Source organism: Schistocerca gregaria, chromosome 9 (genome assembly GCF_023897955.1).
Source record: "Schistocerca gregaria isolate iqSchGreg1 chromosome 9, iqSchGreg1.2, whole genome shotgun sequence".
NCBI lineage: Eukaryota > Metazoa > Arthropoda > Insecta > Orthoptera > Acrididae > Schistocerca > Schistocerca gregaria.
Window position 1 is genome coordinate 214,022,981 of NC_064928.1, and position 25,273 is coordinate 214,048,253.

The 25,273-nt window shown below is 45.2% G+C and overlaps 1 protein-coding gene across 5 annotated transcripts in view; it reads right to left on the reverse strand.

Moving 5' to 3' along the window:
- The window catches only part of LOC126291959 (uncharacterized), a 187,032-nt gene that overhangs the window by 26,865 nt on the left and 134,894 nt on the right, over positions 1-25,273 (reverse strand). The window lies entirely within an intron of this gene.

Consider the following 25,273-nt stretch of genomic DNA (forward strand, 5'->3'; position numbering starts at 1 on the left):
TTTGAAATGGTGCTTAAATGTTGTTTGTTGCATTACGAGAAGTATTTACTCAACTTTTAAATTGCTGTTTGCGCAATAATCTGTCTTCTAGACTTCAATATCGCCGCAGGCTTAGCTGTCAAACTGACAAATTTTCTGCTAGCGAGTTGTTTCAAATTTGCCTACTGGATTTGTGGACGCAGCAAAACCAGTATTAAAAGACTTGGCAAACACTGAAGTATTTGCAAGGCAGGACACAGAAAGTAAACGAGAGTGTGAGTTATGTCGTTTTGAGTCGATTATCCGAAAACGTTGTTGTAGCCACACGTACTTTACACTTTGGAGTGTGTGATACCATTGCTGCTTTCAATCAAGGCAACATTGGTAACAATGGAAAATTTTACTGAAATGCAGGAGGATCTGCAACGAACTGACGCATGGTGCAGTTAATGGCAACTGAATCTCAATGTAGACATGTGTAATGTGCTCCGAATACATAGAAAGAAAGATCGCTTATCATTTAGCTACGATATAGCAGGTCATCAACTGGAAGCAGTTAATTCCATAAATTATCTGGGAGTACGCATAAGGAGTTATTTAAAATGGAATGATCATATTAAGTTGAATCATCGGTAAAGCAGATGCCAGACTGAGATTCATTGGAAGAATCCTAAGGAAATGCAATCCGAAATCAAAGGAAGTAGGTTACAGTACGATTGTTAGCCCACTGCTTGAATACTGCTCACTAGTGTGGGATCCGTACCAGATAGGGTTGATAGAAGAGATAGAGAAGATCCAAAGGAGAGCAGCGCGCTTCGTTACAGGATCATTTAGTAATCGCGAAAGCGTTACGGAGATGATAGATAAAACTCCAGTGGAAGACTCTGCAGGAGAGACGCTCAGTAGCTCGGTACGGGCTTTTGCTAAAGTTTCGAGAACATACCTTCACCGAAGAGTCAAGCAGTATATTCCTCCCTCCTACGTATATCTCGCGAAGAGACCATGAGGATTAAATGAGAGAGATTAGAGCCCACACAGAGGCATACCGACAATCCTTCTTTCCACGAGCAATACGAGTCTGGAATAGAAGGGAGAACCGATAGAGGTACTCAAGGTAACCTCCACCACACACCGTCAGGTGGCTTGCGGAGTGTGGATGTAGATATAGAGTTGTAAGTGCTGAAATCTCTAGGATTTGGGGTAGACAGTCCACTGTTGAGGCGACGAGAAATTTGGATAGTGAGACACCGAGGAATGCAGAAAACACGCTAAAGATATTCGATAGGATTGCAAGACAAACTAAAAAAAGGAAATGAGAAGAGCGAGAAGCTTAACATCAGGATTGATGGTCACGTTTCCCTAAGTGTCAGCGGATACGGTTTCGCGTAGTAGCGCTGAAACTATTCTATCGCTGACAATATACACTGCGATTATAATTAAACTAATATCTCTGTAAAAGGTATCAGGTAGATTATATAATGGTAAGACAGAGATTTAGGAACCAGTTTTTAAATTGTAAGACATTTCCAGGGGCAGATGTGGACTCTGACCACAATCTATTGGTTATGACCTGTGGATTAAAACTGAAGAAACTGCAAAAAGGTGGGAATTTAAGGATATGGGACCTGGATAAACTGAAAGAACCAGAGGTTGTACAGAGTTTCAGGGAGAGCATAACGGAAAAATTGACAGGAATGGGGGAAAGAAACACAGTAAAAAAAGAATGGGTGGCTTTGAGGGATGAAGTAGTGAAGGCAGCAGAGGATCAAGTGGGTAAAAAGACGAGGGCTAGTAGAAATCCTTGGGTAACAGAAGAAATTTTGAATTTAATTGATGAAAGGAGAAAATATAAAAATGCAGTAAATGAAGCAGGCAAAAAGGAATACGAACGTCTCAAAAATGAGATCGACAGGAAGTGCAAAATGTTTAAGCAGGGATGGCTAGAGGACAAATGTAAGGATGTAGAGACTTATCTCACAAGGGGTAAGATAGATACTGCCTACAGGAAAATTAAAGAGACCTTTGGAGATAAGAGAACTACTTGTATGAACATCAAGAGCTCAGATGGAAACTCACTTCTAAGCAAAGAAGGGAAAGCAGAAAGGTGGAAGGAGTATGTAGAGTGTCTATACAAGGGCGACGTACTTGAGGACAATATTATGGAATTGGAAGGGGATGTAGATGAAGATGAAATGGGAGATACAATACTGCGTGAAAAGTTTGACAGAGCACTGAAAGACCTGAGTCGAAACAAGGCCCCGGGAGTAGACAACATTCCATTGTAACTACTGACGGAGAGCCAGTCCTGACAAAACTGTACCATCTGGTGAGCAAGATGTAAAAACAGGCGCAATACCCTCAGACTTCAAGAAGAATATAATAATTCCAATCCCAATGAAAGCAGGTGTTGACAGGTGTGAAAATTACCGAACTATCAGTTTAATAAGCCACAGTTGCAAAATACTAACACGAATTCTTTACAGACGAATGGAAAAACTAGTAGAAGCCTACCTAGGGGAAGATCAGTTTGTATTCCGTAGAAATACTGGAACACGTGAGGCAATACTGACCTTACGACTTATCTTAGAAGAAAGGTTAAGGAAAGGCAAACCCACGTTTCTGGCATTTGTAGACTGAGAGAAAGCTTTTGACAATGTTGACTGGAATACCCTCTTTCAAATTCTGAAGGTGGCAGGGGTAAAATACATGGAGCGAAAGTTATTTACAATTTGTACAGAAACCAGATGGTAGTTATAAGAGTAGAGGGACATGAAAGCGAAGCAGTGGTTGGGAAGGGAGTAAGACAGGGTTGTAGCCTCTCCCCGATGTTATTCAATCTGTATATTGAACAAGCAGTAAAGGTAACAAAAAAAAATTCGGAGTAGGTATTAAAATCCATGGAGAAGAAATAAAAACTTTGAGGTTCGCCGATGACATTGTAATTCTGTCAGAGACAGCAAAGGACTTGGAAGCAGTTGAATGGAATGGACAGTGTCTTTAAAGGAGGATATAAGATGAACATCAACAAAAGCAAAACGAGGATAATGGAATGTAGTCGAATTAAGTCGGGTGATGCTGAGGGAATTAGATTAGGAAATGAGACACTTAAAGTAGTAAAGGAGTTTTGCTATTTGGGGAGCAAAATAACTCACGGTGGTCGAAGTAGAGAGGATATAAAAATGTAGACTGGCAATGGCAAGGAAAGCGTTTCTGAAGAAGAGAAAATTTGTTAACATCGAGTATAGATTTAAGTGTCAGGAAGTCATTTCTGGAAGCATTTGTATGGAGTGTAGCCATGTATGGAAGTGAAACATGGACGATAAATAGTTTGGACAAGAAGAGAATAGAAGCTTTCGAAATGTGGTGTTACAGAAGAATGCTGAAGATTAGATGGGTACATCACATAACTAATGATGAAGTATTGAATAGGATTGGGGAGAAGAGAAGTTGAAACGTTCCCTTAGAAAAATTATACAAGACTGTGCTTAAACTGACACAATATTTTTAGCGCAACGCAATCAGACTTTCAATAACCCCTACAAAAGAATGGCCCTGACTAACATTAACCTATACTTTTCACAAATCACTTACCTCACCAAAAATCTTCGTTACTCGAACTACTGCAATACAGCGAGCGCCACTACTGCCAACTAAATAAAAGATTCATACTACCGATGGCACTAACTACTGATAGGCATAGTTAGGAAATGAAAGATTTTGATAGAGAACAAACAATGTATTTACTTTAATAGTCATAATATATATATCAGTTCATGACATCCAGTCTTACAAATTTCTAAACTCCGCCATCTCTCTCCCCACAGCCACGACTGCTGGCGGCTCGCCTTCAACTGAGCAACGCTACGCGCTGTTTACATCCAGCTGCCACTGCCCAACACTACAATGGCAGACAACAATGCAAACCAGGCACAGACTGCACACAGCACAGCCAGTGATTTTCCTACAGAGCGCTACGTGGCGTTACCAATAAAAAAACCTAAACAGCCTACTTACAAAGTTTGTGGCACAACTTGACCAGAAGAAGGGATCGGTTGGTAGGACATGTTCTGAGGCATCAAGGGATCACCAATTTAGTATTTGAGGGCAGCGTGGAGGGTAAAAATCGTAGAGGGAGACCAAGAGATGAATACACTAAGCAGATTCAGAAGGATGTAGGTTTCAGTCGGTACTGGGAGATGAAGAAGCTTGCACAGGATAGAGTAGCATGGAGAGCTGCATCAATCTAGTCTCAGAACTGAAGACCACAACAACAACAATCTCTGTAATTGGATTATCTATGTAATTTAAGCGAACAAGGACTCTGTACTTTTTTGTTCTTTCACTTCATTTTTAGCCATTGTCTGGTATGCTCATAAAATACATAGCTCTGTTTATGTTACGTAGAGATTTTGTTATTTCTGCTCCTTTGCATAATTTAATTTCATTGTGTTTGTTATTTCGACTAATCATCTCTTTTTTTACTTTGTGTGGGGATGTCTGTTACTGAATGATCACGTATTAACGGCACCAATCTGTGAAATACGTTTGGTTTGCTTTCAGAATAGAACCTGCATCTGAAGTTTCAGTTTTCACAAAACGAAGTCCGATAGCTTTTAGGCATAAATCACGTCCCAATATTATAGTCGCCAACAGACAACCCCGGTAGAGGGGCCTGGCTAAAAAATATCAACCATTACCTATGATTGTGGCAACTGCATTCCGAATTCAATATTTAAAAAAAATATTTTTACATGATTTTTCAAGTATGTTATTTTCTTGCTTTAACTGACGACTCATTTAGGCAAAGATAATTTTAATTTGATTCAGACTTGCATTTGAGTTCAAACACTTCTAAAAACCAGAATAATAATTATTTCAAAAGCCAATAATAAATAATAATAAAAAGCCACCATTAAATCACGAAGTAGATGAAGTTAAGGAATTCTGCTACCTATGTAACAAAGTAACCAATCACGGACGGAGAAAGGAGGACATCAAAAGCAAAGAGACAATGAGAGAAAGGGCATTCGTATCCAAGAGAAGCCTACTAGTATCAAACATAGGCCCTAATTTGAGGCAGAAAATTGTGAGAATGTGCGTCTGGAGCAAAGCATTGTATGGCAGTGAAACATGGACTGCGAGGAAACCGGAACAGAAGAGACTTAAAGCAGCTGAGATGTGGTGCTACGGACGAATGTTGAAAATTAGGGGGACTGATAAGGTATGGAATGAGGAGGTTCTGCACAGAACGGAGAGGAAGGGGATATGTGTAAAACACTGATAAGGAGAAGGAACATGGTGATAGAACAGCTGTTAAGAAATCACGGAATGACTTCTATGGTACTAGAAGAAACTACAGAGAGGAAAACTGTGGAGGAAGGCAGAGACTGGAATACATCTAGCAAATAATTGAGGAAGTAGGTTGCAAGTGCTACTCTGAGATGAAGAGGTTGGCACAGGAGTGAGCTCTGAGGACGTTGGTCCCCAGGCGCGACGGTAGTCGCAGCCCAGTGCGTGATCCTCACCATACGACGTGTGCAAGAGGTTTCCCACACGTGCAGCAACGCGGGGTGCAGCGGCATCGTTCATAAAAGTTGTGCCTTCCAGAAGGTGTTTATCAGCCATGCTAGGGGTAAAGCGATTCTGTAACATGTCGGCCTACCTCGCACCTGTCACACTGACAGTCTGAAGAACAGCACCGCCCACTGCCTCGAAGAAAACTGGGTCCGATCACGACTGATACGGAAAATCCACACCACGCTGTATAGGCCTCCCACCGCAATTCCACGAGTATCGGTAACCCTGATTCTAGAGTTGTGTGTGCTGACAGAGCCGCGTTGCAGCCTGGCGCCATCTGATGGCCGGTTTTTGCACTCGTTTTTGGTTTCAATGAAAATGCATTCGATTTCAGGCGTGTGTGTCAAGTTTTACTCTCTACCAATATTATTCCGTGAATCAGTGCCTTTTCAAACGTTAACGGACTTTTGGGTCACCCTGTAAAACCATGTTTCGTTCAGACGAAATGGATGAGTTGCCTGGTATAGAATAATTAATTAAACAGAAGATCCCAGGAGATATGTGCGGTATTCCGAGAGGTCTGTCTGAAGCAAAGAATTCATATATGTGTAGTCTCTACGCTATTGACCAAGACTCTAAATCTACACTCATGCTCATAAATTAAGTATAATTCTCATAAATGGTGGAACAACGCTCTGCTGGTCGATATGCGGGTTTAAATCACCTCGGGGTATGACCATGCGGTGCATTTGACCTGCAGTCGTCGCACGGTGGCGCTGGCAGCAGTCCACATACGCGGAGGTGTGTTGGTGCATGTCAGAGTACGGCGCAGCGAGTAAGTGTGCAGACGTTTCCAGACGTGCTAATGGTGACTGTGTGTTGAAAATTGCGTTGTGCGTACTGTAAGACCTTCGGTACACACATCATCGGATTATTTGACTTGTCGCTCTAACGAAGTAGGCGAGTGTCAGCAATGTGTCTCGTGGTCTTATCGTGGCGTGTTTATCTTGTGCCATTAGGTCAGACGATAGAAATGCCACTTGCACGCTTAGAGTAGCAGATTGACGGTGACCAACTTTAAGCAGAACTCGATTAATTTTCACACACATTTATTAAAATAATAAATAACATAGACATTACGTAACTTGATTCTGGATGCTGTTTACAACTGACAATCTGAAGTTCCTGATACTTGACAAAAGTGTCTATACATTTATCTTCATGGCTGTGTATAGGAATATAGTAATCTTATTAGGCACAGACTGAAACTTGACTATAGACTGGTACAGAGAAATGCAGACTGGTACAGACTGGTGCAGTCTAATGCAGACTGACTAATCGGAGGTCTGTACACTAGTTATAATACCTCGAGCGTTCAGGTATCACTGCGCGAGAGTGATCCGCGAGGAGAAAAGGTTCTACGTTAGCAGCAATCTCATTGGCTGCGTTACATATTAATTGCGCATCGGCGGAAGCAGATTTTGGTCCGTCTTTATGCCAGGGCCAGTTGTGCTTAGCGGGGCGCTCTCTATTGGGAAAGTTGTGTACGCGCTGACTACGCGGAACTACGTACACAACAAAAATGGCTCAAAAACACATATTTATGATGTTATGAGGGGTAGAATACTAGAGCAACTGGAGGCTAGTCAAACACAGCAGGTCGTAGCACAGGCCATCCGTGTGCCACAAAGTGTGATCTCAGCATTATGGCAACCATTCCAGCAGACAGGAAACGTGTCCAGGCGCTGCAGTAAGGGATGTCCACAGTGTACAACACCACAAGAAGACCGATATCTCTCCATCAGTGCCCGCAGACGGCCACGGAGTACTGCAGGTAGCCTTGCTCTGGACCTTACCGCAGCCACTGGAACAGCTGTCTCCAGACACACAGTCTACAGAGGACTGAACAGACAAAGTTTGTTCGCCCGGAGATCCACTGACCCCTGGTCACAGGAGAGCCCGTAAAGACTGGTGTCAAGAACCCAGTACATGGTCATTGGAACAGTGGTCCGAGGTTATGTTCACGACGAGTCCAGGTATAGTCTGAACAGTGATTCTCTCCGGGTTTTCATCTGGCGTGAGGCAGGAACCAAATACCAACCCCTTAATGTCCTTGTAAGGGACCTGTATGGAGGTCGTGGTTTGATGATGTGGGGTGGGATTATGATTGGTGCACGTACACCCCTGCACGTCTTTGACAGAGGAACTGTAACAGGTCAGGTGTATCGGGACGTCATTCTGCACCAGTATGTCCGCCTTTTCAGGGGTGCAGTGGGCCCCACCTTCCTCCTGACGGATGATAACGCACGGCTCCACCGAGCTGCCATCGTGGAGCAGTATCTTGAAACAGAAGATATCAGGTGAACTGAGTGGCCTGCCTGTTCTCCAGACCTAAACCCCATAGATCACGTCTGGGATGCTCTCGGTCGACGTATCGCTGCACGTCTTCAAACCCCTAGGACACTTCAGGAGCTCCAGCAGGCGCTGGTGCAAGAGTGGGAGGCTATACCCCAGCAGCTGCTCGACCACCTAATCCAGGGTATGCCAAAACGTTGTGCGCGCTGTGTACCTGTGCATGGTGACCATATCCCACATTGATGTCGGGGTAGATGAGCAGAAAACAGTGGTGTTTTGTAGCACATGTGTTTCGGGACGGTTTTATCAACTTATTCCCAATACCGTGGACTTACAGATCTGTTTCGTGAGTGTTCCCTACGTGCCTATGCCATTAGCGCCAGTTCTGTGTAGTGCCACGTTGTGTGGCATGTCTTTGACAGGTTTTATTTGCTTATGGTGCACGGGAAGAACTGACCGCACTGCAATTTTTTTTATTTTCGCCGTCAGTACAGCAGCGATACGCAGCGGGTTGTAAGTGTATTTCCATATCCCTCAGATAGCACATTAAGCGCGCGGTCACTCCAGTGAGACTGACAGTGGACTCTTTTTTTTAGACTCAGCCAGTACCATGCGCCTGAAAGCGTGCGAGAGCCGTTCCGTAAGTAATGTAACTTTTTTTTCTGAGAGCAGATTGTTTTTATTCAGGATTCCAATACAACATATTATTCCCGTCTCCCTTGGCTACAAAACCCCATTTGTCAACAAAATTTCCGTCCAAAGCCCTACACTGTCTTACATCTACGTCTACATCTACGTGATTACTCTGCTATTCACAATAAAGTGCCTGACAGAGGGTTCAATGAACCATCTCCAAGCTGTCTCTCTACCGTTCCACTCTCGTACGGCACGCGGTAAAACCGAGCACTTAAATTTTTCTGTGCGAGCCCTGATTTCTCTTATTTTATCGTGATGATCATATCTCCCTATTGAGGTGGGTACCAACAAAATGTTTTCGCAATCGGAGGAGAAAAGTGATGATTAAAATTTCATGAGAAGATCCCGTCGCAACGAAAAACGCCTTTGTTTTAACGATTGCCATTCCAATTCACGTATCATGTCTGTGACACTATCTCCCCTACTTTGCGATAATACAAAAATAGCTGCCCTTCTTTGTACTTTTTCGATGTCATCTATCAGTCCCACCTGATGCGGATCCCATACCGCACAGCAATGCTGCAGAATAGGGTGGACAAGCGTGGTGTAAGCACTCTCGTTAGTAGATCTGTTGAACCTTCTAAGTGTTCTGCCAATGAATCGCAGTCTTTGGTTGGCTCTACCCACAACATTATCTGTGTGATCGTTCCAATTTAGGTTATTTGAAATTGTAATACCTAAGTATTGAGCTGAATTTACAGCTTTCAGATTTGTGTGACTTATCGCGTAATCGAAATTTAGCTGATTTCTTTTAGTACTCATGTGAATAACTTCACACTTTTCTTTATTCAGGGTCTATTGTCACTTATCGCACCATACAGATATCTTATCTAAATCATTTTGCAAGTCGTTTTGATCATCTGATGACTTTACAAGTCGGCAGACAGCATCATCTGCAAACAATCTAAGACGGCTACTCAGATTGTCTCCTATGTCGTTAATATACACTACTGACCATTAAAATAGCTACACCACGAAGATGACGTGCTACAGACGCGAAATTTAACCGACAAGAATAAGATGCTGTGATAATCAAATGATTAGCTTTTCAGAACATTCACACAAGGTTGGCGACGGCGGTGACACCTACAACGTGCTGACACGAGGAGAGTCTCCAACCGATTTCTCATACACAAACAGTAGTTGACCTGGTGAAACGTTGTTGTGATGCCTCGTGTAAGGAGAGGAAATGCGTACCATCGAGCTTCCGACTTTGATAAAGGTCGGATTGTAGCCTATCGCGATTGCGGTTTATCGTATCGCGACATTGCTGCTCGCGTTGGTCGAGATCCAATGACTGTTAGCAGAATATGGAATCGATGGGGTCAGGAGGGTAATACGGAACGCCATGCTGGATCCCAACGGCCTCGTATCACTAGCAGTCGAGATGACAGGCATCTTATCCGCATGGCTCTAACGGATCGTGCAGCCACGGCTCGATCTCTGAGTCAATATGGGGTTTAGATTTGCACGTATTATAAAAGATAACCGTCTGTTTCGTTAATTTTCTCGTTGCAGTGCGTCCGAATGATTTTGTTTGACTTTTAACATTCAGAACAATTTCTATTAACTGTATGCGCCTTTCCTCTTTTCGGTCCATCAGGTGTTTGCTTTTTCTTGTATCGACACTGACTGAAGTTGCTTCATGCGAATGCCGTGTGAGCGCCTCTGCCAATTGTTTCGCTAGTATTGTGACTGAAATGTTCCTTCCCGTCACATCTTGGAACACATATAACGCTTTCAAAACAGCGTTGTTCAAAAGAAGATCGAATGCTATCTTTGGACGCCATTTTACTGTCTTTCTAGATAGACTGCTTTTTGCACTCACCTGACCAGAAAGGTCAATAGCAGCTTTTCTCTTATTATAATCAGTAAAAGCTTTTAGTTTTCGATGAACCCCTCTTTTGGCTGTCATATCTTCCATTTCACTCGAATGTTTGGTGGAAGCAAACAAAATTTCTCTTTTGTCTTTCCATTTCAGCACCACAGTTCCTTGACTATTCTCTTTAGCAATCACTATCCCGCTTATTTCTTTAGTAATTCCTTTGCGATTTACTCGTAGGGTAACAACCAAATGAGCGTTCTTTGTTATGAGTTTGCTTATCAAATCTACACTGGTTTATCAGTTATCGGTGTATAATGTGCGGTCTTTACTCAATACAGTACGCTTGTTCGCCCAATGCTGAATACTGCTTAGCAGTGTGAGATCCGTACCAGATAGGATTGACAGAAGAGACAGAGAAGATCCAACTGAGAGCAGCGCGCTTCGTTACAGGATCATTTAGTAATCGCGAAAGCGTTACGGAGATGATGGATAAACTCCAGTAGAATACTCTGCAGTAGAGACGCTCAGTAGCTCATTACGGGCTTTTGTTGAAGTTTCGAGAACATACCTTCACCGAGGAGTCTCCCTCCTACGTATATCTCGCGAAGAGACCATGAGGATAAAAGAGAGATTAGAGCCCACACAGAGGCATACCGGCAATCCTTCTTTCCACGAACAATACGAGAGTGGAGTAGAAGGTAGAACCGTTAGAAGTACTCAAGGTACCCTCCGCCACACACCGTCAGGTGGCTTGCGGAGTATGGATGTAGATGTAGATATATCTCGACACAAATTCATCACAACGTTTGTTGGGGTGGTAATTGGAAGTACTTTGCCAGTGTAAATACGAAAATTGTAGCAGTATCCATTATCACAACATTATTGAAAAAGTTTGATGACGTACTTCTGTCACTTTTGTTTCAAATATTGCCTGAATATAGCTCGTACTCTGAATTGTATTACACACTCGTCGAGGCACAGTATTTTGACACGATCATATTACTTTTCAAAATGTTTGTTCTATTCGCTGATGATCAACTGAACTTTTGTGGGACGATCTCTTGTATTGTCTGCGAAATGAAGCATTGACAATAGAATATGGAAATGCTCTTTACTACTTACATGTCTCTGGAATCTTTAAATAAACGGTGGATAATATACATGTGTGGGTGGAATTGTCCCCAATACCATCCACAAAATAAATCAAAACAACCACTGTATTTCATCCTTGTTTGTTGCCACCAACTGATTCAAGGGCTTGGAAACCACTGTAGTTTGTATAGTTTGAACATTTGTTGATTAGCTGCTGTGTTCAAACATTTCTTCTGGGGCAAAAAGAACTCTTCGACGTTCTTGCACGTTTGCACACGTTCACTACTCACTTTCTCACTTTGGCATCATGGGCACTCGGAAAATGCTGGTTTCCTCGGGGCAGAAACTTCCTGCTTTGACCACTTATTGATTTTTTTTCACGCAGAACTGCCGCAACACGACGTGGCATGGACTCCACTAATGTCTGAAGTGTCAATGAAGCTATTGGCCAGGTATGGTCAATAATGTCCTTGTCTGGGGAGTTTGGTTGCCAGTGGAAGCGTTTAAAATCAGAAGAGTGTTCCTGGTGATACTCTGTAGCAATTCTGGACGTATGTGATGTCGCATTGTCCTGCTGTAATTGCCCAAGTCCACCGGAATGTACAATGGACACGAATGGATGCAGGTGATCAGACAGGATGCTTGCGTACGTGTCACCTGTCAGAGTCGTATCCTGACGTATCAGGGGCCCCATATTACTGCTACTGCACACGCTCCACACCATTACATAGCGTCCACAGCTTGAACAGTCTCCTGCTGACGTACAGGGTCCTTGGATTCATGAGCTTGTCTCCATAACTGTAACGTCCATCCGTTCAATGCAATTTGAAACGAGACTCGTTCGACCAGGCAACATGTTCCAGTCATCAAGAGTCCAATGTCGGTGTTCGTGGGCCCAGGTGAGGCGTAAAGCTTTCTGTCGAGGAGTCATGAAGGGTACACGAGTGGGCTTTCGGCTCCCAAAGCCCATTTCGATGATGTTTCTTTGAATGGTTTGCACGCTTACAGCATTGAAATCTGCAGCGATTTGCGGAAGGATTGCACTTCTGTCACGTTGCACCATTCTCTTCAGTCGTCGTTGGTCCCGCTCTTGCAGGTCTGTTTTCCGGCCGCAGTGATGTCGGAGATTTGATGTTTTACCGGCTTCTTGATATTTACTGTACACTTGTGAAATAGTCGTACGGGAAAATCTCCACTTCATCGCTGCCTCAGAGATGCTGTGTCTCATTGCTCGTGCACCGACTGTAACACCACGCTCAAACTCAAATCTTGATAATCTGCCATTGTAGCAGCAGTAACCGATCCAACAACTGCGCCAGACATTCGTTGTCTTGTATAGACATTGTCGACCGCAGCGCCGTATTCTGCCCGTTTACATATCCCTGTATTTGAATATGCATGCCTATACCAGTGTCTTTGGCGCAACTCGTCACCATTTTGAGGTGGTCCTCGTACCACATGAAGCCCGTTTATACTTCAGCCCAACAACCGTCAAGTTGTATACTCTCGTTTAGTTCACTTCCCCAGCTACGCGACAGTAGCCGATCGAATTTTTTGCACTGTAACGCCTATGTGCTAGATGACAAGTGCTGCGTGGCTGTCGGATGGGTTGCGGACCAGCAGGGGCACCGTTACGCGGCTGGATACAGCCTAAATCAACACACGGCAACAGCCTAAATCAACACACGGCAACAGCCTAAATCAACACACGGCAACAGCCTAAATCAACACACGGCAACAGCCTAAATCAACACACGGCAAGCATTCACCGACTCACGGGCCTCCCTCCTCAGAGGAAAGCCTAGTAAAATCAACTCCGCGCTCAACGCGTTAATACCGCCTCTAGAAACTTCATAAGGGTGCCATCGTGAAGGGCACGTCTATCTTCAAGCGTCTTTTCAGCTCTCTCTTCCATAGGCCAAAAACATCTGTGACCCTTATTTGTATACGGTCATCATTTCAGAGACTCTCCCCACTCCCTCCTCGCCCTCCCCCCCCCCCCCCTCCCCCCTCACAAATTTTCAATCCAGTGGCAAGTTTCATTTGACATTCCATGTGATGGTACACTGGGCAACAGAATTAAAGGATAACATTGTCGAAATCCTGTAAATGTTTCCCATTACGACCCAAATATTTGAAATTTGGCTCAAAGACTCCTACAACATTCTTCTGTCATAGTGGAAAACCCTGACGAGGGTTCAAACAGCAAAGTATCGACACATGCGAAAGACCAGAGCTCTGAAGTTCTGGGAACTTAGAGTTCTTGTCATATTGCTTGTCTGTTCGCACTATCGTATGTTTTTTGGAAGTCCACAAAAAGGTAGTGAACATTTTTGTGTAATTACCAGCTCTTTGCTAGCACTTGCCGTATTGTATGTAAGTGGTCTACAGTTGACTTTACCTTTCCGAACCTGCTTGTGGGAATCCCAGTACTTTATCAACATGTGGTGTTAGTCGTTTCAGTAACAACATGTTCAACATCTTAGCTGCTACATCCCATTGAGTCTCCTTTCTTTAGTATAGAGCAGATGACAGCCTCCTTCCATTCTTCTGGGATCCTTTCCTTCTTCCAAATTAAGCAGATTAAGTGGTACGATCTCTCTTGTAAAGTAGCTCTTTGCTTCTTCAGCATCTCTGCAGGTATGCCATCTATTCCTGGTGCCTTCCCCCTCTTCAGCAGTTTTATGGTCGCCCTTACTTCTTCCATGCTTCGAAGTTCATACCCCCAAAATGGTACAGTATCTCTGTTTTCTCTATATGATTCTTGTTCTTCCTTTTCTGTTGTAGCACCCATGGTGTTTACGTCCATGTTCAGGAGGTTTTCGAAGTAGTTTTTTCATTCCTCCATAGCTTTCATTTCATCTGTGATTATCTGTCCTTCGTGACCTCTGATCACGTTAATCCTTGGATTGTATCCTTTCACGAAGAACCTGACTGTCCTGTAAAAGTCTCTTGTACTTCCTACTGTCCGGTCTTCTTCCGCCAATTTTATTTTACTGTTTATGAATTCTCGCTTTTCTGTTCCAAGGACTTGTCTTGCTTCTCTAGCTGCTTCCATGTATCCCAACGTTGTTCTTCCATACTGTTTGTTTGTCATTCATAACAGTTTCGCTTCTTTTTCTCTTGCTGTCTGCATCTCTACACCTATCATTAAACCATCCTCTGCTCTTCCTCCTTTTCTTCATTGCTTTCAGCACCTCACTTGGAGCACCTTTTAAACCTGTCTTGATTTTCGACCAAAATTTTTCAATCTCATCTTCGTCTTTTTCTTCTATGGAAGCAAAACTGTTTCCAATTTCAAGTGCATTTCTTTCCTTAACGTGGTCCTCTTTCAGTAGGTCTGCATTTTATTTTCTGATCTGCTTCTCTTCTCCTGCTGTTGTGGCTTTCTATCCTCTCCTGTATGGTTGTCACCACAAGGTAACGTGTCTGATCCTGTTTCTGCACCTCTTTGAGATATTGCTTTCTGGATAGCACTTCTGACCTCTGTGTCTGGTATTCACAAGCATGTGGTCTATTTGGTTGTAGTCTCTTGCTCACGTGACTTCCATGTTATCTTATGGATGTTTTTGCCAGGAAAGTAGGTACTCACAATTCTTAAGTTTTTTGAAGCTGCCAGATTGTTTAAATCTCATTCCATTGTTGTTAGAGGAATCAAGCACATTGTGAAGGCCAGCGTAAGGTCTCAAACTATCTTCTCTCCCTACTTTAGCATTGGCATCACAAAGGAAAACCTTCACATCATATGATGGTGCATCTTCATACACTGATTCTAGGTGTTCGTAGAAAATGTCTTTTTCACTGTCATCTTTTATCTTCTGTGGGTGCATGGAATGAAACCAGAGGTGTATTATGTAAATAATAAATGAATCATTAGATACTGGTAATTTGAATCAGTTAGAATTATGTGGGAGAGAAAAAGAAGCACCAGCAGCAAGATTCGATCCAAAGACCTCGCCCTTAGGAAACTGCGTGCCTATTACGCTTGGCTGTGGACTGCATGGATATTTGTGAATGCACAAAGCATATAAGGAGGCCAAACACTTTCAAACTCGATCTTCTGGAAAATTGTTGTGTTGCGTCTTCCTGTTTACATATGTTGTAGTCCAAGCAGTGCCTTATATACCATGTCAGTATGAATCAGAGCAGTGAGGGGAATTTTGTACTGTCCCCTTGTGAGCTCTCCTGAGGGAGCCATTCCGCTATTCCATCAGTGATCACCCAATTCTCTTTTTTTTTCCTTTATTGTGATTTCATTCCCCTGCCCCATATGGACAGGGGAGGGCTGCCAGCAGCACAATCCACCGCTCTGCAGCCGAATGATACGTTTAATAAAAAGATGAAAATGACATATACAAAAGGCAGTAAAAATGAGGACATAAGAATATAATAAGGGGAGACAGTGGGAGTTAAAAGTTACATTTACATGGAGACGTTCATGAAGTAGAGTTAAAAAAGTCCACATAAAGATAAAAAAACACAGCTGGTGATTTGTGGAGCATATAAAATACGCCCAAGTCACACGCACAACTTAAAAGTTGATCTCAGTATTAAAACACTCCAGAATGAAGACACTTTAAAACCACTGCATGAGACAGAGCACACACGATGAGGAATAAAAATTGCCAGGAGGGACCTGCCGAGGGAGGGGAGGCCCGAGAGGAGGAAAAAAGAGAGGAGAGGAAGGGGCAGCGGGGAAGGGGGCTGGAGTGAATAATGAAAAGAAAGGGGGTCAGGGGTCTCACCAAAGGGCAGGAGATGGGCAGGAATGCAAGTCATGGAGCTCATAGATGCAGAAGGGGTACACTAGAAAGGGAGGGGCAGAGGAGGGAGTAAAAAAACCATTCAGGGGAAGGGAAGAGGAGCCAGAGGGACCCTGAGAAGGGGGATGGGGAAGGTAGTGTTAGAGTTGGTAGGAGGGGTAGATGTTAGGGTGAAGCTCATCATCCAGGAGGAATAGGCGCTGGAAATTGTTTGGAAATGGAGGTGGAGGGTATGGAGATGAAGAGAGGGCAGGACACCACTGTAATCGCACAGAAACATACTGGGGTTAGAGGGAATAGAAGATGCCAGTGGGTGGGGGGATCAAGTCTGTGGACAATGTACAGTGTGTGGATGTATTTGAGAAAATGGATAAGATGAAGTTGTAGAGGATCCATAAGGGGGACGAAGGCAGATACGGAAGGTGAGGTGGAGTGCATGGCATTCAAGGATTTGGAGGGGTTTGTAGAATCTGGGTGAGGCAGAAGTCTAGGTGATGGTGGCAGAACAAAGGATGGGACAAATCAAGGATTTGTAGATGTGAAGGATGGTGGAAAGATGCAGTCCCCATGTCCAGCCAGACAGGAGTTCCCAGAGATGGAGTCTATTCTGGGCTTTGTGTTGGATTGTAAGGACATGGGGAGTCCAGGTGAAGTGACGGTCGAGGGTGAGGCAAAGGTATTTCAGGTTAGGAGCCAAAAGGAGCGTGTGGTACCTACCTTTGGTGATTGTGTGGGTCTCAGTAGGGTTGATGTCAAGGAGCCACTGGTTGTACCAGGTGAGTACGTTGGGGCCGTTGATGGGTTACCAGCAAATTGGAGGAGGTGAACAAGCGGGGGAGGTTTGGGCACATCTGCAGTATACAGGAGACAGAGGAGAGGGGAAAGAACCGAGCCTTGGGGCAAGTCAGCAGTGGGATAGAAAGTGCAGGAGTTGGTACTGTGGTTACTGACATCGATCACCGATACACTCCACCTCCTTTTATATTGACGGGTCCCCCTCTCGTGACATCTATGGGTGTCTGGACTCTTCTGAGCAGATAATGTATCATTGGCAGCTCCTGCAACAACATCTAAGATTGTTGCAGATTGCCACAGGGCTCTGGGGGAGCTAAGCGGAAGCAATAGGGTGCACCTACTGTGGGTCCCTGGCCACTCAGGGATCTGTGCCAATGAACAAGCTGATAGATTGGCTAGGATGGGGGAAACAACTCCATTTATTGGACCGGAATCTGGCTTGACAATCACCAAGGCTACGATAAAATTAGCAATACGGCTTAGGAAACAGCAGGTGGGAAGCTGGACTGAGGTCCTTAAACAAAACATGAAATAAAAACGTCCAAGCCATGTTTTAAAAGAAGCTCTGTAATACTGGGATTGAAAAGGAAAGGGATCAGACTCACGACTGGACTGATGACCGGCCATGGGAATTTCAGAAAGCACCTACACACAATGGGTATAACGGAAGAGGACCCTAAATGTAGGATCTGTGATGAGGGTGAAGAAACTGCATCACACCTAATCTGTGAATGCATGACAGTGGAGGGTAAAAGATACGGAATCTTCGGGACAACTAGACCTGAAGAAATCGTGTGTAACAAAAAAACTGGTAAAGGGACTCCATGCACTATTTAAGGGCACTGGTTGGCTTTACTACATACAGGGTGTTACAAAAAGGTACGGCCAAACTTTCAGGAAACATTCCTCACACACAAAGAAAGAAAATATGTTATATGGACATGTGTCCGGATACGCTAACTTTCCATGTTAGAGCTCATTTTATTACTTCTCTTCAAATCACATTAATCATGGAATGGAAACACACAGCAACAGAATGTACCAGCGTGACGTCAAACACTTTCTTACAGAAAATGTTCAAAATGTCCTCCGTTAGCGAGGATACATGCATCCACCATCCGTCGCATGTAATCCCTGATGCGCTTATGCAGTCCTGGAGAATGGCGTATTGTATCACAGCCGTCAACAATATGAAGACTCTCTACATTTCGTACCGGGGTTGCGTAGACAAGAGCTTTCAAATGCCCCTATAAATGAAAGTCAAGAGGGTTGAGGTCAGGAGAGCGTGGAGAGCATGGAATTGGTCCGCCTCTACCAATCCATCGGTCACCGAATCTGTTGTTGAGAAGCGTACGAACACTTCGACTGAACTGTGCAGGAGCTCCACCGTGCATGAACCACATGTTGTGTCGTACTTGTAAAGCCACATGTTCTAGCAGCACAGGTAGAGTATCCCGTATGAAATCATGATAACGTGCTCCATTGAGAACATGGGGCCCAATCAAGACATCACCAACAATGCCTGCCCAAACGTTCACAGAAAATCTGTGTTGATGACATGTTTGCACAATTGCGTGCGGATTCTCCTCAGCCCACACATGTTCATTGTGAAAATTTACAGTTTGATCACGGTGGAATGAAGCCTCATCCGTAAAGAGAAATTTGCACTGAAATGAGGATTGACACATTGTTGGATGAACCATTCGCAGAAGTGTACCCGTGGAGGCCAATCGGCTGCTGATAGTGCCTGCACACGCTGAACATGGTACGGAAACAACTGGTTCTCCCGTAGCACCCTCCGTACAGTGACGAGGTCAACGTTACCTTGTACAACGGCAACTTCTCTGACGCTGACATTAGGGTTATCGTCAACTGCACGAAGAATTGCTCGTCCATTGCATGTGTCCTCGTCGTTCTAGGTCTTCCCCAGTCGCGAGTCATACACTCCTGGAAATGGAAAAAAAAACACATTGACACCGGTGTGTCAGACCCACCATACTTGCTCCGGACACTGCGAGAGGGCTGTACAAGCAATGATCACACGCACGGCACAGCGGACACACCAGGAACCGCGGTGTTGGCCGTCGAATGGCACTAGCTGCGCAGCATTTGTGCACCGCCGCCGTCAGTGTCAGCCAGTTTGCCGTGGCATACGGAGCTCCATCGCAGTCTTTAACATTGGTAGCATGCCGCGACAGCGTGGACGTGAACCGTATGTGCAGTTGACGGACTTTGAGCGAGGGCGTATAGTGGGCATGCGGGAGGCCGGGTGGACGTACCGCCGAATTGCTCAACACGTGGGGCGTGAGGTCTCCACAGTACATCGATGTTGTCGCCAGTGGTCGGCGGAAGGTGCATGTGCCCGTTGACCTGGGACCCGATCGCAGCGACGCACGGATGCACGCCAAGACCGTAGGATCCTACCCAGTACCGTAGGGGACCGCACCGCCACTTCCCAGCAAATTAGGGACACTGTTGCTCCTGGGGTATCGGCGAGGACCATTCGCAACCGTCTCCATGAAGTTGGGCTACGGTCCCGCACACCGTTAGGCCGTCTTCTGCTCACGCCCCAACATCGTGCAGCCCGCCTCCAGTGGTGTCGCGACAGGCGTGAATGGAGGGAGGAATGGAGACCTGCCGTCTTCAGCGATGAGAATCGCTTTTGCCTTGGTGCCAATGATGGTCGTATGCGTGTTTGGCGCCGTGCAGGTGAGCGCCACAATAAGGACTGCCTACGACCGAGGCACACAGGGCCAACACCCGGCATCATGGTGTGGGGAGCGATCTCCTACACTGGCCGTACACCTCTGGTGATCGTCGAGGGGACATTGAATAGTGCACAGTACATCCAAACCGTCATCGAACCCATCGTTCTACCATTCCTAGCCCGCAAGGGCACTTGCTGTTCCAACAGGACAATGCACGTCCGCATGTATCGCGTGCCACCCAACGTGCTCTAGAAGGTGTAAGTCAACTACCCTGGCCAGCAAGATCTCCGGATCTGTCCCCCATTGAGCATGTTTGGCACTGGATGAAGCGTCGTCTCACGCGGTCTGCACGTCCAGCACGAACGCTGGTCCAACTGAGGCGCCAGGTGGAAATGGCATGGCAAGCCGTTCCACAGGACTACATCCAGCATCTCTACGATCGTCTCCATGGGAGAATAGCAGCCTGCATTGCTGCGAAAGGTGGATATACACTGTACTAGTGCCGACATTGTGCATGCTCTGTTGCCTGTGTCTATGTGCCTGTGGTTCTGTCAGTGTGATCATGTGATGTATCTGACCCCAGGAATGTGTCAATAAAGTTTCCCCTTCCTGGGACAATGAATTCACGGTGTTCTTATTTCAATTTCCAGGAGTGTAGTCTGGAATGTTCCGTGCTCCCTAAGACGCCGATCACTTGCTTCGAACGTCTTCCTGTCGGGACACCTTCGTTCTGGAAATCAAACGTAATGCGCGACGGCTATTGCCCCGTGCTAATCCATACATCAAATGGGCATCTGCCAACTCCGAATTTGTAAACATTGCACTGACTGCAAAACCACGTTCGTCATGAACACTAACCTGTTGATGCTACGTACCGATGTGTTTGATGCTAGTACTGTAGAGCAATGAGTCGCATGTCAACACAAGCACCGAAGTCAACATTACCTCCCTTCAATTGGGCCAACTGGCGGTGAATCGAGGAAGTACAGTACATACTGACGAAACTAAAATGAGCTCTAACATGGAGATTAAGCGTTTCCGGACACATGCCCACGTAACATCTTTTCTTTCTTTGTGTGTGAAGAATGTTTCCTGAAATTTTGGCCGTACCTTTTTGTAGCACCCTGTGTACTGGAAGTGATACCGCACAATAAACCTAGTTTCGGTGCGGGCAGTAGCGGGTTAGACCTAAACTGTTTTAGCTCTCCTGTGGAAGTGAATCAATCAATCAACCACACGCCGACGAAGCCGAAAGTAGAAAGCTGATTTGACTGTGGACTGCAGGCGCACTGGCGACGGCTTCGACCGGCGCTGCCCTCTCGCTTGCGAGCCGGGCAGCCGCCGCTTGCCTTTAGGAGTGACCAGGCATGTATTCCGCGCGACAAAACAGCGGCCGTGCAGCGCCGCGGTCCGGCCGGTCGCATTCCTCGCCCTTTCCTTTTCCTTTCGTCGGCGACAGACTCAGTACGGGCAGTCCGCAGCGTCCAACTGGAGCAGCGGCTGTTGCCCAACGCGCCGGAGCGCGCGCTATGCGCTCCGACTGCGTCTACCCAGGCAGCACGGGATACAGCAGAGCGGCGTGACTGCGCGTGCGAAGAATCCGCGAGCGGCGGCGAACGGCGGGAAAGTCGCCGCCATCTCCACTAACGAGCGAGGCCGCTATCTAGGCTGAGGCTATCTAGGGACCTAGCAACGTAAAAATCTAAATTAAAAAAAAAAAAACATGAATTTTATCCATACTGGATGCTGTTGAACTCCGTGACTGTTCCTCTACAGGTTGTAGAAAAATTTGCGATACCAGTCACAAAAATAGCTCTGAGCACTATAAGCCTTAACATCTGAGGTCATGAGTCCACTAGAACTTAGAACTACTTAAACCTAACTAACCTAAGTACATCACACACATTCATGCCCGAGGCAGGAGTCGAACCTGCGACTGTAGCAGCAGTGAGGTTCCGGACTGAAGCGCCTAGAACCACTCGGCCACCGCGGCCGGCTCCCGGTCACAGTGAAAGGTTATTTACACTACTCACTATTAAGTTTGCTACACCAAGAAGTTATGCAGATGATATACGGGTATTCATTGGACAAATATATTATACTAGAAATGACATGTGATTACATTTTCACGCAATTTGGGTGTATAGATCTTGAGAAATCAGTACCCAGAACAACCACCTCTGGCCGTAATAACGGCCTTGATACGCCTCGGCATTGAGTCAAACAGAGCTTGGATGCCGTGTACAGGTACCGCTGCCCGTGTAGCTTCAACACGATACCACAGTTCATCAAGAGTAGTGACTGGCGTATTGTGACGAGCCAGTTGCTCGGCCACCATTGACCGGACGTTTTCCATTGGTGAGAGATGTGGAGAATGTGCTGGAAAGGGCAGCAATCGAACATTTTCTGTATCCAGAAAGGCATCAGAACAACGTTTCACCAGGCAAAGCCGGTCAACTGCTGCTTGTGTATGAGAAATCGGTTGGAAGCTTTCCTCATGTCAGCATGTTGTAGGCGTCGCGACAGGCGCCAACCTTGTGTGAATGCTCTGAAAAGCTAATCATTTGCGTATCACACCATCTTCCTCCTGTCGGTTAAATTTCGCGTCTGTAGCACGTCATCTTCGTAGTGTAGCAATTCTAATGGCCAGTAGTGTATTTGTCACAAGACCGATTTCGGGCTTGCGCCCATCTTCAGGTGTGTATATATTCATGTACAAGTTTATATTGCTGGTGATCACTGCATAAATACAAAAAATTACTCGCTGGTGACTAAAGAGATAGTAGTGGGACAACTAAGTGGCAAGGCGGCATTTGTCGAAAATACGAGGCGTGTTTTTTAAGTAAGTACCGTTTTTAAATTAAAAAAAAGACGTGCTAAGATCTCAATAATTTTATTTTTACATGAAAGCCTGTGCCTTAATCTACTCTGACGCCATTACAGTCTGATTCTTCCTTGTTTACACTGTCTACTGAGTGTTTAAGATGCCTCCGATAATCGTGAGTCTCGCCGACTGTGAGGTACGGGCTGTTATAAGATTTCTTAGTGCTAAAGGCCTAAAAGCGATCTATATTCATCGTGAGATCTGTGCAGTTTACGGAGAAAACAGTATGAGTGATGGAATGGTACGAAAGTGGGTGAGCGCATTTAAAGATGGCAGCACAAATGTCCATGATGAACAACGGAGTGGGCATCCTTCGGTCGTTAATGAAAGTTTGATGCAGGAAGTGGACAATAAGGTGAGAGAAAACAGACGCTTTACGATTTCCTACTTGCGGGATGACTTTCCTAATCTTCTCGTAGTGTTTTGTACGGCATTGTGACCGAGCACTTGAATTACCGAAAATTTTACACACGTTGGGTGTTGACGGATGTGCACAAAACCAAACGTTTAGACAGTGCACTGACTTTCCTTGAGCGGTACCACAACAACGGTGATTATTTCTTAAGCCAAACTGTTACGGGCGATGAAACACGGCCTACGTCACACGGCCTACGTCGCACGGCCTACGTCACACCAGAATCAAAGCAACAGTCCACGGAAGTTGAGCAAGGGCATCGTTTTGCTGCAAGACAATGCCCGTCCGCATGTGGTGAATCAGACCAAAGATCTCATCATACATTTTGCGTGGGAAGCTCCAGATCATCCTTCGTACAGCCCCGCTCCTGCGCCCAGTGACTAGCATCTGCTCCTGCAGCGTCTTCAAGAACACGAAAACAAAACAGTGGTGACGCAGTGGTTAACAAGTCAGGCGGCAGACTTCTATGAGGAGGGTATTCAAAAACTGGTACAACGCTATGACAAGTGCCTCAATATTGACGGAAATGAAGATTAAGGTACAGACTTTCATGCAGAAATAAAATTGAGGTATCTTACCACGTCTCTTTTTAATTTCAAAACGGTACTTACTTAAAAAACACGCCTCGTATATCTTTACTTACATAAAGATGAAGCATCATTATTTTACACTACTGGCCATTAAAATTGCTACACCAAGAAGTAATGCAGATGATAAACGAGCATTCATGGACAAATATATTATACTACAATTGACATGTGATTACATTTTCACGCAATTTGGGTGCATAGATCCTGAGAAATCAATACCCAGAACAACCACCTCTGGCCATAATAATGGCGTTGATACGCAGACGGAACAGCCTGAGTGAGTAAACAGAGTGAATTGCGAGCCTGATACAGCTGACAACTGCCGTTAGAGCGTGTTGGGATCGCGTATAGTATATTGGGGCCCACGCACCGAGTGCACAGGTCGCGTCGTTCCTGGGCGTTCAGCGGCAGGTTCAACTCGGCGCCCTCCACATTGGCGTTAGACAGCGCGGTCCGTGTGTCGCCGACGGCTTAAGGCAGCGTGAGGGAGATGGCTGCTAGAGGGAGCGCTTGCCCTCTACTGGTATCTTTTCATTCGTTATAGAATTCCCACCTTTTTCCATAAGCGGCAGTCAAAAGAAAACTAGACACATGGAGAAAAAATTGACCCCTTGCGAGTAGAACTCGCCCTCTGAGAGTTGCGTACAAACTTAATTATTTGTGTAGACAGTTCGTCCATTATACGGATCGAGAATATAGCGAGAATGTCTACCATTTTTGCCTGTTATCGACAATGATACTGGAGAGATATTAGTCCCAGAGAATCTCAAGTTTTCGAGAATCACTTTCAAGCCACAAATGTGACCTAAAGTCATTTAGGAAGTACGCGACAATTATTATAATAATCAGGAGCTTTCCCTTTTCTGGGTCGCAACGGGAAAACTCAAACAAACAGGCCCGTATCTAGATCTACATCTAGATTGATACTCATCAAGACACCGATAGGTGCATGGCGGAGGGTACCCTATACCACTACCTGTAACTTGCCCTCCTGTTCCATTCACATACAGAGCGAGGGATAAAATACTGTCTGTACGCCTCCTTATGATCCCTAAATTCTGGTGTCTTATCTTCGACGTCCTTACGCGCCAGCAGCAGTAGAATCTTTCAGTACTCAGCTTCAAATGCCGGTTGTCTAAATTTTGTCAATAGCCTTTCTCCAAAAAAATGTCGCCTTTCCTCCAGGGATTTCCATTTGAGTTCCCGAAGTATATTCGTAACACTTGTGTGTTGTTCGAATCTGCCAACAACAAATCCAGCAGCACGCCACTGAACTGCCTCGTTGCCCTCCATCAATCCGACCTGGTACATATCCCAAACATTCAAGCAGTACTCAAGAACAGCTAGCAATAGCGTCCTACATGCTGTCCCCTTTACAGGTTGACCGGCGTTGCCTGGTGAAACGTTGTTGTGATGCCTCGTGTAAGGAGGAGAAATGCGTACCATCACGTTTCCGACTTTGATAAAGGTCGGATTGTAGCCTATCGCGATTGCGCTTTATCGTATCGCGACATTGCTGCTCGCATTGGTCGAGATCCAATGAGTGTTAGCAGAATATTGAATCGGTGGGGTAAGGAGGGTAATACGGAACGCCGTGCTGGATCCCAACGGCCTCGTATCACTAGCAGTCGAGATGACAGGCATCTTATCCGTA